The sequence below is a fragment of the Hirundo rustica genome, chromosome 5 (genome assembly GCF_015227805.2).
Source record: "Hirundo rustica isolate bHirRus1 chromosome 5, bHirRus1.pri.v3, whole genome shotgun sequence".
Taxonomy (NCBI): Eukaryota; Metazoa; Chordata; class Aves; order Passeriformes; family Hirundinidae; genus Hirundo; species Hirundo rustica.
Window position 1 is genome coordinate 20,468,445 of NC_053454.1, and position 18,525 is coordinate 20,486,969.

The window sequence follows — 18,525 nt, forward strand, 5'->3', positions numbered from 1 at the left end:
ACTAAATTAATTCCATGTTTTACCAGTGCTTGCAGCTTTTTTTGTGTGTAATTAAACTGGCATTACCTTGATGCATGAGTCTGTTCTCATTCTTTCTATTTTTCTTCACATTCTCAGGCTGGGGTGAGTGGGTGAGTGAGTGGGTGAGTGAGTGAAAGGCAGGCTGGGTGTTTAGCTCCTGCTCAGGGTCAAATCATCATGCATATCTAAGTTATGTAGGCCATGAGAATCATCTGGGGAATAATCTGTGTGTAGTTACTATGTGTGTTCTCCATTGTCTCAACAACTTATTCAGGAAAACTAAAAATTACAAAATCACCTTGATTAAGCAGAAAATACTGTAGAAATAAGCAAAGCATTATTGTTTAAATCTGTTCTCCTATTGATCTGATACACAACTGAACCATGATCTATTCCGTGAAGAAATCTGCTTGTCCCAGAATAATCAATAGTCAAGTTATATTTCACAGGAGCACGAGAAATCATTAAATGTCATTTTGTCTCTTCTGGAACAGCAGTGAAACTAAGTCTTCAATTTTCTCTAATGCTTTTCCGTAAGTACACTGTGGATAGTGCTGACTACTTTTTTAGTCTGTCAAGATGAGTTGTCCACTACTCTGGAAAATAGTTTAAAAATCTGGGGTGTGTGTTTCTCACATTCGCTATTTAGTGTGCACATGTAAACTACTGTGTGCTAATATTCTCACTGTTGCTGTTACTGTTTCAGCTTCCATTTAAAAAAAAATATTTTCTGTTTTTGGATTTAAGTGGTAAATGAATAAGATTATTATGTAAGACTACCCCCAAAAAAAAACAAAAACCAAAAACAAAAAACAAAAACAAAAAAAAATTACAGAGCTTCTGTCCTGCAAGCTCTTGTCATTTAAGAATCTCAGATATATAATCCCCCAAATGTAAGAAAATCTGATGCACACAAGAAAGGCTTAATGTAATTTCTTCAAGATTTTCTGGAAAGGTTTACTTGAGAGAAATTCAACACACTTTTGGATTTTTTGCATGTTGTACGTGAACAGTATCTTTTAAATTGAGTTTTAGTTATAAGGCAAAAACCAGCCTAGATAAGGGGAAATAAAGGCAAATTTTGAGATAAAATGGTGTGGTGATGCCCAGAGATGGAGAGGATGATTGTATTCTGATTAAAAATTAGAAGCGAATGAATAAGCAAATTGTGCAACAATTGAATGATGAGCTTGATGCATATGGAGCATGTGAGAGCATGCCAAGAGGATTTGTACTTTTGCGTATAGGTACAAATGAGAAAAAATGCTTTTTGGGAAACATTGATTTAACAAATTGTTTTTTAGAAGACATAAATAAAGTGCTAAATGAGAAGACAAAAAAAGTATCTGCAGAAGTTAGTCCTCATCTTAAGCTGTGAAAAGGTCAAGCATCTAGACTCATTTAACATCTAAGGTTCTCCTGTAATCATGAAAGTCAGACACTTTCTAAGGGTAATTAGTTGTAAATATTTTAGATACCTTCTACACTAATGGCTGTATGATTTTATATATCCCATTCTGTATATTGCATTCTAAACTGGAAAAAATCCCCACTGGCTTTGTCTGACCTCATATCTGACCCCATTTTGAGCAGCAGGGTGGATTCAGGTGACATTCTGAAATTAATTTCATTAATTATTTTGATCCTACTAGCTTAAATCTGTGATCAAAACATTTTGCATTGGACGTTTATTTGTCCTGCTCATTAAACACAGGCAAATTCTACAGTTCTCCTGCTTGAGGACTAGAAAACATAATTTTGCCCCATATTTTTCAGCATACCAAGTTTCTTCCAGCATAAGTTATTACAATTGCCTGTGCAGCCCCATCAAGCTGATAGGCTTTATGTTGACCTGACAGCACAGGTTCAGGACTTCTTTTAGCTTGACTTGTCCTCAGCTGATTTTAATTAGCTTCAACCCTTAGCTAGCTGCAAAATATATTTTAGTTTAGTTTTGCCTTGTGCAAAAAAACAAGTAATTGTTCTGACTGGACTGAACTGTCTGTGATCTCAGAATAAAATGTGCTGTAGATGAGTGAAGGCGTGATCTTATGAAAAAATGTGCTATGGAAGAGTGCAGATACCAGACAAAGACCTCAAACTATAAACAAAAATCACTGCCATCCATCACTGGTCATTACCAGGAACTTTAATCTTGAACACTATACAAACACACTGTTGAGATCAAAAATAAAAAGCCTGAGTAACTGGGAAGCCAATGACAAGAAGGAACACATTTTGACTTGTTGTAAAACTCTCCATTTCCAATCTATTTGATGAAGACGGAAAGAAACACTGGGGAGGTGACAAAACACCACAGAGAAAGGCCTGTTAGTGGTATTGTAGCGCATAACAATTTTACTTACATGGCTTTTCTGTATTAATTTAGGCTATTAGTATTGCTGTAACTGATAAAATGCTGCATTTTGTTTAGATTTTAAGAGTTTAATTACACACAAAATTATTCACTCCCTATACAAAACATATTCAGTTTTTGCACATAAGATCTTGAATGTAACATCAGCTGCTTGATTCTGTATGAGAAAATTATTTTGACTTTCACTGAAAATTTTAATTTTCTCTTTCCTCAATCCTCCCAGAAAAACATTTCTTATCTCAGACTTATCAGACAACCGTGGAATTAAAAGTTTTTCATACTGAAAAAGAATGTTCTAAATTGTGCTGAGTAGAATTTACTTTCCCACACCCCCACTCCACATGCATTTGTTCCTGTCTTCACCAGATTTATCACATTCAGACTAACAATTTGAGTACCTAGAATTTAATTTTGGACCTGGGAGATCCAAGACCATTTTTCTGGATACATACCATAATGCCTGTACAACAGGCAGTCTTCCCTCAAAGATGCGATATAATTTTCACCTGTCAGTTAGAAATAGTGGCAATTGCAGCTTATTCTGAGAAATTAGCAGAGGCAGCATTTTATGTTAATACCTCATTTTGAGCCATTTAATTTGAAACTTTAGGTGTCATTAATTCCTCTTCAGCCTTTTGTATCACAATTATATTGTAGTGTCTCTTCTCCATTTATTGTTGCCAACAGTCACTGCTCACTGAATGATGACAGACATGCCAGCACATTTATAACCTGAAAATAGAGCTAAATGCTATCAAAATCCATATACTTTTCCACAGAAGCAGATGCTAGTAATATTCTAAAATGGATAACAGGGAAGAAAGAACTGGCTTTTCAGAGGATGCTTATGATAGGACTAAGCTAACCTGGGCACCTGCCTGTAGGATAAAGAAGAGATTTTGACAGGAAGTTAGATAAAAATTAGATTGTAATAACTTTCATTTGGAAAAAATACATTTGTCCACATAGCTTGTTAGTATTAATTAAGGCAAAGAAACTGGGTTTAGGCTTTTGGGTTTGATTAACTGGTTGGGATTTTATCCGCATCCCCCCCCCCCCCCCCCCTTTTTTTTTTTTTTTTAATTAAGAAAGGGGGGGGAATTAAAAAAAAAAAAAAATAGAAAACCTGAAACCAAGATTCAGTAAAGTTACACTTCAAGCTTGAGCCTTCACACACACTTGGTCAACAAAAAGCTCTAGACAGAAGGCAATTAGGTAAGTGATGAGTTCATTTGGAATCTGAGCTTAAATGTTCTGTCACTTTTTAAAACAAAGTCTAGTGTATCAGACATAATGATAAATATTTCTATACTTCTGAGTAAAACTATACTTAAGCTAGAGTGTTTTTAAGTGTAATACGAACCACTGCAATGACTGTCAACTTCAATTAACACACTGACAAGGAAAAAAGAGTCTTTTCAGCAATCAAAAGAGTTTTTGGAATAGAACAAATGAAACTTCAAGAGTTGACCATGGCAGTATGTAATAAAAACCCAAATTAACTGAGAAAACTTAAAAGTCATCAGTTGTCTTCTAGGCAACAAATCAGGATCGGAATGTTTCCATCTGCTGTGCCTGGAGGGTGAATCAGTTAATCATTTTTTAACTTGGACTTTTAGAGGTCTATAATACATTGAGACAAAATCTGGCACAATATTCCCTTCTTGTCCTTCAGGAATTTACAATTTAATGGTTTAACTGTGCGGTCTATTATTTTGTGATGTTCTATTCTGCTTGCAGAACAGTACATATATTATCTTCTATGACCAAACCAAAGAAGGTTTAGTATTTTTCACAGATCTGTTCACTGAAACTAAGGGGGGGGGGGGGGGGGGGGGAGCTAAAAAAAGTTTTAATTGCTACTTCTGCCTGCAGACTCTTTGATTATAATGGCTATAACTTACACTCAAGAAATCAGTAACCTAGGAAATATCTCACCATATCACCTCTCTGGTTTCCTTACCTCCAACTCTTAAATGACACACATGGGGGTTTTTTACTGACCTTTAAATATTGCCTCTGTCTTGAACTTGAAAAAGGTACCTATTGATTTCTTACCAGTGACTAATAGAACAGAAAAATAATTTTACTGGTCTTTAGATGAACAATAAACTAACAGGAGTCTTTTGCTTGACTCATTTCCAACACCTCCTCAACAATGCTATTGCACCATATGTATGGTATAGGTTTGATGGTTTGATAGCATTTAGTTCTATTTTCAGAAATTAGAGCAAAGACAATGTTACTGTGTCATAAATCCAGCAAACAGAAGAGAAGACTAGCAGAACTAAACAAGGAACTCCTTGTGGAGCTCAAGAGGAGGAAGAAATAGTATGATTTCTAGAAGAGTGATCAGGCTTTGTGGGAAGATTACAGTGTCGTGGTTCTTACATGCAGGAAGAAGACATGAAAGGCCAAAGCTCAGTTAGAGTTAAAACTGGCTCTAAGAACTTGATAAAAAGAGAATGGCTTAAAAAAATTCTCCATCATTACGTCTGCTATCATAAGCACTCCTGAATACCTGAAAACTTTGTTTGGGATGGACTGTAAGTAGCCTGGCTGGAGGCCCATAAAAAGGAAGATTAAAGTGGTGTGAAGTTTGGAGGGGAAAGTGGGGGCAGAATCCCTTTGCCTTCCCCCCACCACTACCATCGCCTGCTGCGAGACACCCTGAGGCCTCAAAGGAGCTGACACCACCCACCTGGGGAGAACTTTTTTTTGGTCCTTGGGCCGAAATCACTGCAAGTGGACTGAGGTTCAGCCGCAGTGACAGGGCACCCCGCCTACATCTCAGAGGCTGCTGGATCCCAGCCAAGCTGCTCCTGAGATTGGAGAGGGCAGATAAGATGCTTCAAACAGCAGGAAAAGACAAAAAAAGGCAAAAACTGCTTCACTCCTTCCCCCCTCCCACCCTGCATCTGTGCAGCAACAATGCAGCGGAGTGCGGTGGCAACCTATCCTATGCTTTTTAAAATAAGCATATTTACTTTTTCTAACTTTTCTCTACTTCTCCCTTCCTCTTTGCCACTTTTGCTATTAAATAAAAATATATCAATTTTTTTGGCATCAACATTTAATCTCATTTTGCATTTATCTCATTTTATTGGGAACATTTTGAACCTTCAAAGTTCTGTTTTATTCATAGAGAGTTAATTCTCTGTATTCCTCTGTGATTAAACCAGTTTGTAACATTGGCCAGTGTTGTTTCAGACAACAAGGGTTTCTTAAAGTAGTTGCTGATAGCAAGAGGATATCTAAAGATGTTGAAGATTGTTATCTGATTAATAGGGATGAAGAAGTGGAAGCATTCCATGAATTTTTTGCCTTAGTCTTTAGTAATACTGATAGACCTTGGGCTTCTCAGTCACCTGAGTATTTGTACCACAAGTGTGAGAACAGAGACTTTTCATTGGTGGACCCTGAAATTGTAAAGATCCAGCTGTATCTACTGAATGATCACAAGTCCACAAGGCCTGATGGGATTCACACCAGGGTATTGATGGTGCTAGAGAATGTTAGAGCAGGGCCTGTATTGATCACTTACCAAAGGTCTTGAGAGTCTGTGCAGGTTCTTCCTGATTGGAAGCTAGTCCATGTTATTTCAATCTACAAAAGGGGCTCAGAGAACTACAGACCTCGTAGTCTAATCTCAGTTCCTGGAAAAAATATGGAGAAAATTGTACTGAGTACTATTGAAAGATATTTAGAGAAAAATGGCACCAACAGGGCTAGTCAACATGGGTTCACAAAAGATAAGTCCTGTTTAACTAACTTGATATCCTTCTGTGAAAGACCACCTGCCTAGCCGATAGAGGGAAGACAGTGGATGTAGTTTTTCTGGATTTTAGTAAGGTTCACAAAGTTGTGTTGGCTGTGGCCGACGACTGCATTGTTTTTCAAAACTCCCCCTAAAAATCTTCTCCATAATTATACCAGGCACTGAAGTGAGACTGGCGGGCCTGTAGTTTCTGGGCTCCTCTTTCTTGCCCTTCTTGAAAATTTGGACAGCATTCACCACCTTCCAGTCAACTGGGACTTCTTCAGGCCAAGACTGCTTAAATATCATTGAGAGAGGTTTTCACATCAGCTGTTGTTTGTTCTCCTTCGTAGACTTGCCATCTTCAATCTTAATAATCCTACTCTTTATTTCACCATTTAGATACTGAATGAAACAATGTCTTCCTTGTGCATTTCTTCTCCAAATGCAAACCCTTGCATAACCCCAAATAAATAATTTCATTAAGAACTACTTATAACACTCTGCAAATATGGATTTTTATATAGGTTTGTACATATTTTATGAAATCTTAATTTATATTATGCAAAATTTATTGGAGGTTGAGATCTGAAGGCTTAACCACTCAAAACTATACTGGGCCAAAATTCAATGTATTGTTTAATCAATATCACCAATTTAAGATATTAGGGTGCCTGAGTCTCTCTATGAATAATGTAAAAACTCTCACCAGTTACACTTACTTTTTACACACCTAATTCCTCTGTTGGAATTAGTAAGCAGAATGGTAGGTTTGTAAAACTGGGACATGAGGAAGATGTGAAAACTCTAACTGTAAATCCTTTCTGTATAGACAAAGTAAAATAAAGGAATAATATATTTATACATTTCCATATAAATAAAGCTGTTGTTTATTGTAATGTAAAGTTTTGTCACTCTTTTTTGTCACAGTTGCATTTCTGATGATCTGAAATCTATAATTTTTAGTGGAATGGCAGTTTTATAGCATGGATCTTAAACACAGAATTGGGGTTTTTTTTCTAGAATAACAGTAGGCAAATGTTATGTTTCAATGAAAGCTGATCTGTCAGAAGATAACTGCTGAGCTGTAGAATTGATCTCATTAAATTAATCAGGGACTTCCTATTTACCTCAATTCAAATCGAGTTCAAATGAAGCGGAAATACTATATATAGTATGTCCATATATTATATGTTCTATTAGTTCTTGCTGTAGACAGCCTAGAAAGATCTAGACCAAAACAAGGAGATAACTTATCAATTAACATCATTCCTTCACTCCCAACACGTCTTTTTTCTCCCCAAAACTGAGCTGCAAAGCAGGGAAGGGGAATTGCGGGTTCATGGCCACGTCTTCCTTCTTACACTCCTGGCCTGCTCCAGTATGGGTGGTCCATGGTCTTCTCTCCATGGACTGTAATGTCTGCTCTAGAATCCTTGTCTCCACAAGTTGTAGGGCAATCTCTGCTCCAATACCTGAAACACCTCCTGCCATTCCTTATTACTGTGATGTAGCTGCCTCGAGGGACTGTTTCTCAAACTTTACCTTTGTTATTATTTTTTGGGGGAGGTTGTGTTTTGGTTTGTTTTTTTTAGTTTGGTTTCCTCTTTGGGGGGATTTTTTTGTTTGATTAATTGGTTTTTGCTTGTTTGTTTGTTTGCTTTTGTTTGTTTTGTTTTGGGGTATTTTTGTTCTTTTTTGTTTGTTCATTTGTTTTTGTTTGGTTTTGTCATTGCTAACTGCCTACCTGGAATTTTGTTCTTTCTTAAATATGATTTCCAGAAGAACCAGCAGCTTCGCTGACAGACTCAGTTGCGTCCTGAGTCCACTGCAAAGCTGGTTGGAATAGACAGGACCAAGCATGGTGCAGCCCCTGACCACTTCTTACAGGGACATCTGTAAGCACATACCTCCAGTCTGGCCACCACAGTTTTGCCATGTGCACCCAGTACAGGGACTGTTTGATAGGGTTGTGTTCTGTGCTGTCAAATCTAGCTTTGGAGTGATATTAGAAAGTGGATTTGCTAGTGTTTAACATTTATAACTTACCTGCTTGAGATATGAGACATGGAAGGAGAGAAGAAATTAAAATTTTCTCACCTGTGATCAGGTGTGTGTTTTGTTAGTAGACTGCAATACCAAAAAGCTGATGTCACTTCAGCCACTGCTTCTTCATTGTGCACACATTGGAAGTCATGAATCCTAAACATTTATGTTTCTCCATCCAAAATCTGCAGGCAAAAACCCAGTGGAGACTCCAAAACACACAGTACAAAAAACTTAATTTTCTGTACTAGCTCAGCAACTCCCACTCAACATTCAAGAACACTGGCTTGTCCTGAAGATCACTGAGACCTTTAAATAGTCCTTGGTGTAGAGGATGCACCAAGTGGCTCATTTTTATTTCATTAATTAAGATATGTTAGCTTTAAGTTACATACTGTGATCAGCTTTGTCTCAGCACTGCAAATTTTGGCAATGGAAATAAATGACCTTTCTCAAAAGGCATCACATAGAACATAGCTGTTGGTGGGGGTTTTTTTTCAATGGTGCAATTGTGTTGGAACCCATATTCGAATATCAGATTTAATTGTAACACTGCAATAGCAATCATATTAGAAAAGTTTTAAATTATTGATACAGGTTTGTATTATAAGATAACTACTGTATTTAAATTACTGGTTGCTGAGTAAGCACTATTTATTAAGTAGTTCAATAATATTCATTAATCATTGTTGAACTATTCTATGACTGTCACAAACAATAGCCTTTTTTATTAAAGTTATTTGTGGTTAATGAAATTTCAAAATCATATTTCTGTTTCTATATATTGCGGACAATGTATTCCATATTAATTAAAGGCTTCCTGTGTGCCATTATCTTCAGAACATTTTCATAGTTATATTTATTGTGAATCTGCCTGTCTTGCAGTCTTTTGTCCTATTTAATATTCTTCCTAAATAGGATTCTTCAAACATTATTCAAATTTAGATGGTTCAATGTACAGTACATGGGATAAGTAACTGTTTTTTAATGGAGCTGGAGTTAAAGGTATTTTTGAACCTTTTTTTGGCATTTGCTTATGATTATAAAATCTGAAGTCCCTTTTACTAGCTTCAGTCTCCAAGTGTTTCTTATATGGAACATACAAGATTTTTTTTCATTCCAGTAGATGTAAAGTATTCACCCTTAATTATCTGAAGGAAGAAAAAAAAAATAAAAAAGCCTTTCTTCTGAAGTTTTATGTTACCACATACCCCTTAAGATATGATCAGGCAGAAGCCTTTGACTTTTTTCCATATTTGCCAGCCCCAGGTCTCAAAGGATTGTAAGCTTTCAACTCCATTTAATTTCCTAATTACTATTTAGATAATTAAATTGCCCTTACTGTTCATGAGTGGCTCTGAGTAAGAATAACATGGCATTTATAAATGCAGTCTGTACTTTCTTTTGAGAACCAGGGTGATTGTATTCTGTCTGTTCATGTTTTAACAAATCTAATTTCTATGTTGGAAATGTTACTAATATTATACACAGCCCAGCAATCTAAGCTCAGTTTCCTGTGTATGGCGAACTGATAAAGTGGCATAATGTCCTTGTAAGTACAAAGTGCATCTGAGGGAGACTGATTATAACTTGTGTGAGCCATTATATGAAATTCTATTATATGAAATTAAGTTGTGTATTAGTTAGTTTTCCTATGAATCAAATCCCTGTTTGTTCATAACAATATACTGAATCATATTTCAGTCTTATCTTGGTAACTTATCATTGATAACATCATGAATTAAATTCAGGTCTGCCACCACAGAAACCTTATAAATTTCCAATTGCTTTATATTTCAATTATTTTCTGTTTTTACCAACCAGAAAGTGCTAAACACCTCACAAAAAAAAAACAGCAAAAAAATATTCCAATCACAAAAATCCATATAAAATAAGAGCAGTCCTGTGTGGTAAATAGAAAAATTAAGAACATGGAATAAAGATGGAGGGAACTAGAGTTATCAAAGAAGATGTTCCTCCTCTCAGGGCTCTTAACAGACATAACATAGCACATAAGCTGCAGTTCCTACCACCTTCACTCAGCTTTCCCATCCCAGTGACTAACAGAGCTGTCCTGAGGTAGGTATATTTGATACGCTTACAAATGAGGTCCAGCATCACCTCAGTTTCGAGTCTGTCATACAGAAGTTAAACAAAACTGGAGTTGTTTTAACATTGGATAAAGGATGAAGGCTGTGGTGGTTCTACTTATTAACAAGCAAATCAGGGATCTATCCCTCTGGGGAGGCGACATTGGTTGGGAGGGCATGGAGGAGTGCTAAGGGCAGCAACAGCTTTAGCTGCTCGATTTTAATCCACTGCTCCATGCCTGTCAGTGGTTTCTATTAGTCTAACCACATTCCTTTCATGGTTTGAAGAGTCCCACACCTTGAGCAAAACGCATGCTCACTTCTGCAAGGCTCCCTTGCAAGTATTTATAGATTTTAAAGACCATAGAAAAAAATTTGTCTTCTCTAATATTAAGCAGAAGATTATAAGAAGAGGTATAAACATTCTATGAATTTTTTGTTCATGTTGTTCAAGGGTGATAGAAATAAATATATTTTCCTAGAATTTCAGTAGCCTATAGTGTGAAGGGAAAATATATGTTAAGAAACTGCCTACAATATTTTATGTCAAAAACCAGATGATGTAAAGAGTTTTCAACTCAACCGAACAAATAGGTTTTGCATGAGAAGTTTGATTAATTATGTTTTCAAAGCATCAGTGTTCCATAACAAAATAAAGAACTAGTTCGTGGTTTCCTTTTCCTTTTCTCCCAAAAGAAATATATGATTGGGTTGCACCAGATATTCAGCAGTTGAAAACAACTGACAATGTCATATTCAACACAAAGGGTTTCAATAGCAAGGGCTGCAGGGCATTCTCTAAGGAAGGAGGATATGAGCCACCTTATGCCATTCCTGCAGGAGCAGGGCCTTCCCTGAGGGATTGAAGCCCATGAATGATCCTCATTGGAGCAGAGGACCAGAAGGAAGTAAGGAGCAGGTGAGGAAAACAAATAAGAAGCAAGGAGTAGCAGAAGGAAGTCTTTGTGGTATGACCTCAGCCTCCTGCACCATCTGTTGCCACATCACCAAGGCTGGACTGAGTGTATGTGACAAAAGTAAGGGGAATTAGACTAGGAAGAGAAGAGGAGGAGGGTTTGATTATGCCTTTTGCTTTTCTTGTGGCAACTAATTGTTTTGAAAACAAAAGTCAATAACATAAGGCAGTAAAAGCAATACAGAAAAAAAAAATAAGTACAGGTCTTTATTTCTGGCTGTATTATTTTATCCTTATTAGGATCAAAAGAAAAACTCTATTTTTTTTTTTTATTTTAGTTTAGTTTATTTTATTCTAATTTTTTTTAATATAAATCTGCTTGTCTGGAGAAACTGTAATGAGAAATCGTCTGAAATTTGAAAATTATAGTGAATGAAAAAACTGTTTAAAACAAAGGTCATCAAAAACTACCCATTTTCAATATTGCAATAAAAATTTCCTAGACATAATTATAGTGAATAAATGTTACACCAATTTATGAACTCTCACATTTGGTAAAAGAGTTACGAGGTACAAATTTGTGATATTTTAAGTGTAAAATCATTCAGAAGCCTTGGATATATTAGTTGAACTATAAGTTGAAATATGGGAAGTACACTTTTGAAATACAGGTACATGAAGTGTGTGGTTGAAATAATGTTAAGTGGCAGTGACTAAAAGTGGTATTTGATTATCTATGACGGTTTTGCATATATATGAGTCATTCTGTAGCAGATGGAGTAGTGCTAATGCAGAGGTTGAATGTGGAATAGAACATCCGATCAACTTTCTTGTCCAAAAATAAAATTGTTCAGTGTAATCTAGTGAGCAGTGGCTTGGTAACAGTGAAAAATTGACACTGGCATCCCAGTGCTAAGTTACAAAAAAAAAATTAATTCCATATCAACTAACCCATGCCAATTTAAGGTTGTTTAACAAAGTGTGATCTGTTAACAGGAATGTTTGGTGTTGAATCAGCTATTATCAGTATGCTGTACTCCTACCAACACTACCTGGCATTTTCTGTTTTCTTGAACCTCGTCTAAAACTGCTTTAACTTTCAGATGCTTTAATACAATAGTAAAGTGACTGCAACAGACTGAGATCAAATCCATATCACTGTATGAACAGTTATAAATTCAATACTGTGATCCTAAAACCGTATTTGAGAAGCTTCACCAAAATCTGTAAAATCTATAGTCAAGAAGAGATGATGACAGCTGTTAGTGATAATTTTTTTTTTTTCAGCTAAAAGCAGTGCATGTCATTGCCCATTTCCCACTTTTTACTCCTTAAAAACCTAGATAAGTCTTCTTGTTCATGATACTAGAAATCAAGATTTAACTCCTTTGATGTAGAGCAGTTCTAGTTAAAAAAACCCCTTTCCTTGCACAGACATGAAACCTGCAAAGTCTAGAGAATATATTTATTATATATTGTGTTACATTATATTTATATTAGGTTGCATTATGTTATATTGTATTACATTATGTTATATTCTTCTTAGTTTTATTTTATTTTATTTTATTTTATTTTATTTTATTTTATTTTATTTAGTTAATTATTTCACGTAAGGTGTCAGTATGCCAATATTTGCTTAAGCAAAAAATTCAAAAATAATATCAATGACCAAGAACAAGCAGCATTAGTATAAAATATAAAATAACACAATTTCTGTATGTATTTCATGCAGGCTTATTTTAATTAGTCATTACTAGAGCTCATGTTATGGTTAGACCATTGTGATTATTTTAATTTGAAATTATTTAATGAACGATAAAATATTGTCCATTTTGTGTACAGGGAAAAAATTGGTCTGATAAAAAACCCCAAAGCATTGATTATTTTAAGATGTATGAATGCAGATATTCAAATGTGTGTTTATATGAGTATATGTATATATGCATGCATTTTGTTTAACATAAGGTGCAAATAATGCCAAGGTTGCAGGTTTGATCCCAGTACAGGCCATTCACTTCAGAGTTGGACTCTTTGGTCCTTGTGGCATTCCTCCAGAATGTTCACTCAGAATATTCTGTGGTTCCATGTGATTCTGTAATTTTCTATGGGTTTTCTTTTGTTTTTACTTATATTAGTTAAAATCCTTATTACTATATCTGAAAAAGGGTACATGAAAACCTGGAGCAGCATGAGATAATAATATATCTACATCAAATATCAGAGAGAAATATCTTTTATTATTTTATGTAACATTTTGAAAATAATTTCTATAAGTGAAAAAGCCAACATACAGCCTCACACTCTGTTTGAGGTGGCTATTGCCTACAGTAGCTGTCAAAAATATCATAAATGGAAGTATAAGCTATCTGTACTAGTCCTCTGTTATCTGCCCAAAGTATAGGAAGACAACATCAAACATAGAAAATTATCTGAATTTTGGATTGTTTTCAAGATGTTTTTGTAATATTCTCAGATTGCTCTAAAAATCCTTATCTTTTGGAAGTCATATTTTGATTGATGTTCCAATGCAATCTGGTCAAAAGGATTTTGAAATCTATGGAACCTTCCTATTTACTTCAGTGAATTTGAACCAGATCCATGTCTGACATCATTGTTTAAGATGATTAAAACTAATTTTAAAACAGTAAGTGTAATTAAAAAGCTCACATGAATTAGGAAATATTGCCATCTTTTTAAACAGTAGTGCAAAGAAACCAACCAATCTCCTTATAATATAAATAGCAATATGCCATTATGGAAGACAAGAGCATGCTTCATTTATAATTCGGGAACAGCATGTTGTAAAACTAACATGTTTAGATAATACCATGTAGTTTTATGTGGGAGAGGAGGGGGCTCTGTGTGTGTTACATTTCTGTTTAAATTTCTTTCAGCTTTAATCCATGTTTAGTTACATACAGAGACAGATATATATTTATGTATTGCATATATACACAGGACACCTCTATTACCAAGAGATGAAAAGTATATTGAATCAAAATACTGTATCAAAAAAAAATTAACACTGAACTGAGTAAAATTAATTTTAAAATTAGTCCTAATAAAACCAAAATCAGAAAAAGGGGAAGGAAAATAAAGGACTCTAATAATCCATCTGAGTTGGTAATTCACAAGAAACAACAACACCATTAGAAGACATTGCTACAGAACAGAATATGCTGTACTTTGTGGCCTAAAGCCAGGCTTAGTAGCAAGTGTTACCACAAAGCACAAACTATAGAAAGCATGAAAGTCTGATTTAAGGACAAAACATGCTCCTACTCAATCAAAATTGCTTTAAAAATAGTGGCAGCCTCTATGATCTGAATAGTAAGTATCCATTTTTTAAACAAATAATTTAAAAAGTGACCACAAGGTCACAATATTTCCTGATCCCATAAGATATTTAAAATTAATTTCATTTGTCTGCTTTCATTTCTTTTATAATTAACTAGGAATCATCTCCTTGACTTTACTCTGTCTCTCCCATGTTAACAAATCTCTGTAATGACTCAGCATGAAGCTGAAGTGGAGAACAAGTATATGTTGTACAGAGCACAGTTAACTATTTTGGGTCCGGGACTTCTGTGATTTCTTTAGAACGGTGACATTACCATGCACATAAGGATTTCCTCTCATCAGATCTCCTTTGTTTAAATTTAATTCTGCAGTCACAACTCAGCAACACTGGCATCATTTTCCCCTCTGAATCCTGTGAAACTTAGCCCAATGGGCTCTCATAGACCATTGGGCTAAGCTTCATCATAGATGCACAAAATACCATAAACTAAAGGACCAATAAAATAATCCAGCTATAAGTAAAAAAATTGGTTATCTTTGCTCAGGAAATGCCACAAGTACAAAAGACAAGTCCCACATTTGTGAAGAAAGGGCTTCCATTGAGTACTGGAAGCTGGGACTTCAATAACAGGGAAGAAACTGGGCTGAGACAGATCTAGTGACACTGCTAGACAGCAAGCTGGTCATCAGTAAGCAGCACAAAGACCAAGAACCTCCCAAGGTATGCTAAGGAGTGGATGACTAAGTCAAAGGGAGGTGGCTATACCTTTCTCTTCAGCATTTTTGAGGCTCTGTCTGGAGTCCAGTGTAAAATTTTAGACTACTCAGTCAGTCAAAGTCATTGGTTAATTGGAGCTAGTTCAGGCAGAGTCAGCAGTGTGGTCAAGAGCTGGAGAACTTCTACTGTGAAGAGACTGAAGGAGCTGTAACGAATCAGACTGGAGAAGAGACAGCTCTTACATCCTAGATAATGATGAGGTCATCATGACTGTGGAATTGTTCAGAGTGCTCTGTGGTGGTAGGACCAGGTACAATAGATATTAAATGAAATGAGAGAAACTTTATCTGCAAGTGGACAGTCATGCAGTGAAAACAGGCTGTGCAGAGATATGAAGTCTCCATCTTTGGTGTTTTTAAGAACCAGCTGGATTAAAATTTGAGTTACCTGGTTTGACTTCAGATGTGACCCTGTCATGCACAAGAAGTTGGATTTTCAAAATCCTGATGACCCCCATAAACTGAACTATCCTATGATCCTAAGGGTGCTCATTTATCACATGCTGAAATAGAATGAAAACCTGTGAAATCACCATAAGGCAAGGATTATAGGTTCTTTTCATTAAAAAGTTTACTTGAACTCTTAGAATAATAAAAGTCTTGAAGACTGCATTCAAAACTTAGATAATCAAAATCTTCCCTGAGGTGTTGTGTAGCCCTGGGAAGACTCAAAACTTCTAGGAGCTTCTTTAAATTATACAGCTGTGTAACTAAATTGTGGTACAGCAAGAACCTCATTATTCTCCTTAACAACCAATGTTGAATACTTCTGATGCAGAATATATACATAAACTAGACTGAAACTGTATTTCCACACATACTATTGAGAATCATTAAGCTTACAAAGAAAAATTTTATTACAAGATATCAGCTTACAAAAAGAAGAATGTATGACAGAACTATTGGTAGGAAAAAAACACTAAATCGAGAAATGGCACACTTTTTAAATTGTAAGATACATGAAAAATTACTGTATGATCTTCAGCAAAAGTTCAGATTGAGTAGATGTGTCTGGAAGAAGAAATTACTGAAGTCTTACTCAGTTGTCTGGGTCAGATATACAAAATACAAATAGACAGAAAGGGAAAAGAAAATATTTGTAAGTAAATAGGAAAACATCAAGCCTATTATGTGTAAAAAGGAGACAAAATGTCTTTTACAATTTCTTTTCTGAAAGCAGAATAGTTTCTCTTGAAGATATTCTGTGTATCATTATCAGGAATAATATGTGTATCTTTATTCCTTTTATTTAAATAATCAGATAAACAACTTTAAAAAAATTTTCTCTTTTTCCAGAGGGTGAATTGAATACACACAGAAAAAAAGGGATACATCCCTTCTAATTTACAGGAAGCAAGGACTACCAAGGGCAGTTTAATACATGTAATTATTGTACATATTTTCAGATAAGAGTCCTAATTAAGAAAAAAAAAAATACATTAACTGGTAATGTTTATTAAGAATTAAGACAGAATCGTCTCCTTTTGCTTTAAGAATCCAGACCTTGCAAATGAAATAACATATTTTTCACTCTTTAACATACTCCTTATAGAAAGGACAAGCATACAAACCTCAATAATATATCCAAATTAAAACCAGTACTTTTACATGATTATGTCTTACAAAAATGTTTGATAGGTGTGTATGTAATCAAGGGTTGTTATCAGCAATTCTTAACAGTGGCTATTTATAAAATTAAGCTCAATTTTTTTTTTTTTTGTCCTTTACTGTGAAAAGACATTTATTTATTAGCCAGTATGCTCTATTTCCATCAAAAATGGGACAGATTCACCTTTTCCACTCAAGTTAACCTAGTAGTTGAAACTAAGCTAAAACTTCATTTGAATTCAGTTGATATATAGGGGGAAAAAAATCAAAATGAAAAAGAAAACAAAGCAAAGGAACCGCAACCTTTCCCTCCACTATACATCCTTCTTTTACAGATTTCTTTAGCTCCTTAGTTTGTTCAGGGGAAAAAGGTTTCAGTCTTACAAGCGGCTTTCTCTTCCAATGTCATTCTGTCTTCTTTTACATGTTTTCTTCATCTTTTGACAGAAATTTGAAAACATAACTAGGTGCACAAGTTGTCTCACTGGCTTGAATATTTGCATAAATTCACAACTTTTATTGGAAATTTTCCTAAACATTTGTAGTAATGACATCTTTGTCCATGCAAAAATGATACCGATATAGTTTTCCTTCATCATATTGCTGACTACTATGATGTACTATCTATAAATAGTAGCCTTTACTGAGATTTCACCCAAGGAGTTTATTCTAAAGTTTCTGTATATCTTAATTTTATAATTATATTGAAAAGCCAACTCACAAAGTTAAAACCAGGTCACTAGAAGTACAGACCATTGGAAATTTTATCATGAAGTTTTTAAAATAATTAATTTCTTTATATTAATAAATATAAATCTGTTGGAAACTGGAAATCAGTTGAGGGTAAATTTCTACATATCTAGGCCAATTTTTCCCTCTTTCACAAACAAAAATGGTTTTGAATAATTTTAAACCTAGAAACTAACCCTCAAGTATTGGACTAAAAATAAGTATCTGGAAATGTTGTGGTTTTCTTTTCTCTCAGCTAACAGTGCAGACTACTACATGCACACATGCACATAGGCTAAGCTAAGAGATGAACAGCCATCATGTCTTTTGCCTAGAGCAGTGGTTTCTAACCTTCAGGCTATGCTGAGTCAAATCAGCTCTTTCTTGTGTTTGGAAAAGCCTGGCAGCAATTATGGGTCTCTCCTGTGAATACTTATACATAGGAATGAGGGGTTTTTATTATATATATACAATCAAATCTGAAATCTCTTCTACATTTTCCAAGTGGAAGCCAACTTATTCTTTTAGATATGCAGCACTTGAATTTAGGTATAATTTTTTTATAAAGGTTGCTGTTAGCATTTTTTTTTTAAAAAGAAAGTTTGGTGTAATTATATTCACATTTATAAGCCTAAGATGTTGTATGAATGAATGACATCTTGTAAGCTGGGTTAGGTTGTTGTTGTGATTTTAAATATGTTCTCTATTTAATCTTTACTCTGGTCTGGGGGCGGGGGGTGGGTTGATTTTGTTTGTTTGTGGGTTTTTTTTTTGGTTTTTTTTTTTTTTTTTTGGTTTTTTTTTGGTTTTTTTTTTTAAATTCATTTTTCTTTTTGTATTTCTGAGATATTTTCCTTCCAATTGCTGGGCCCATTTTCAGTTTCCATTAAACCAAAAGAAGATA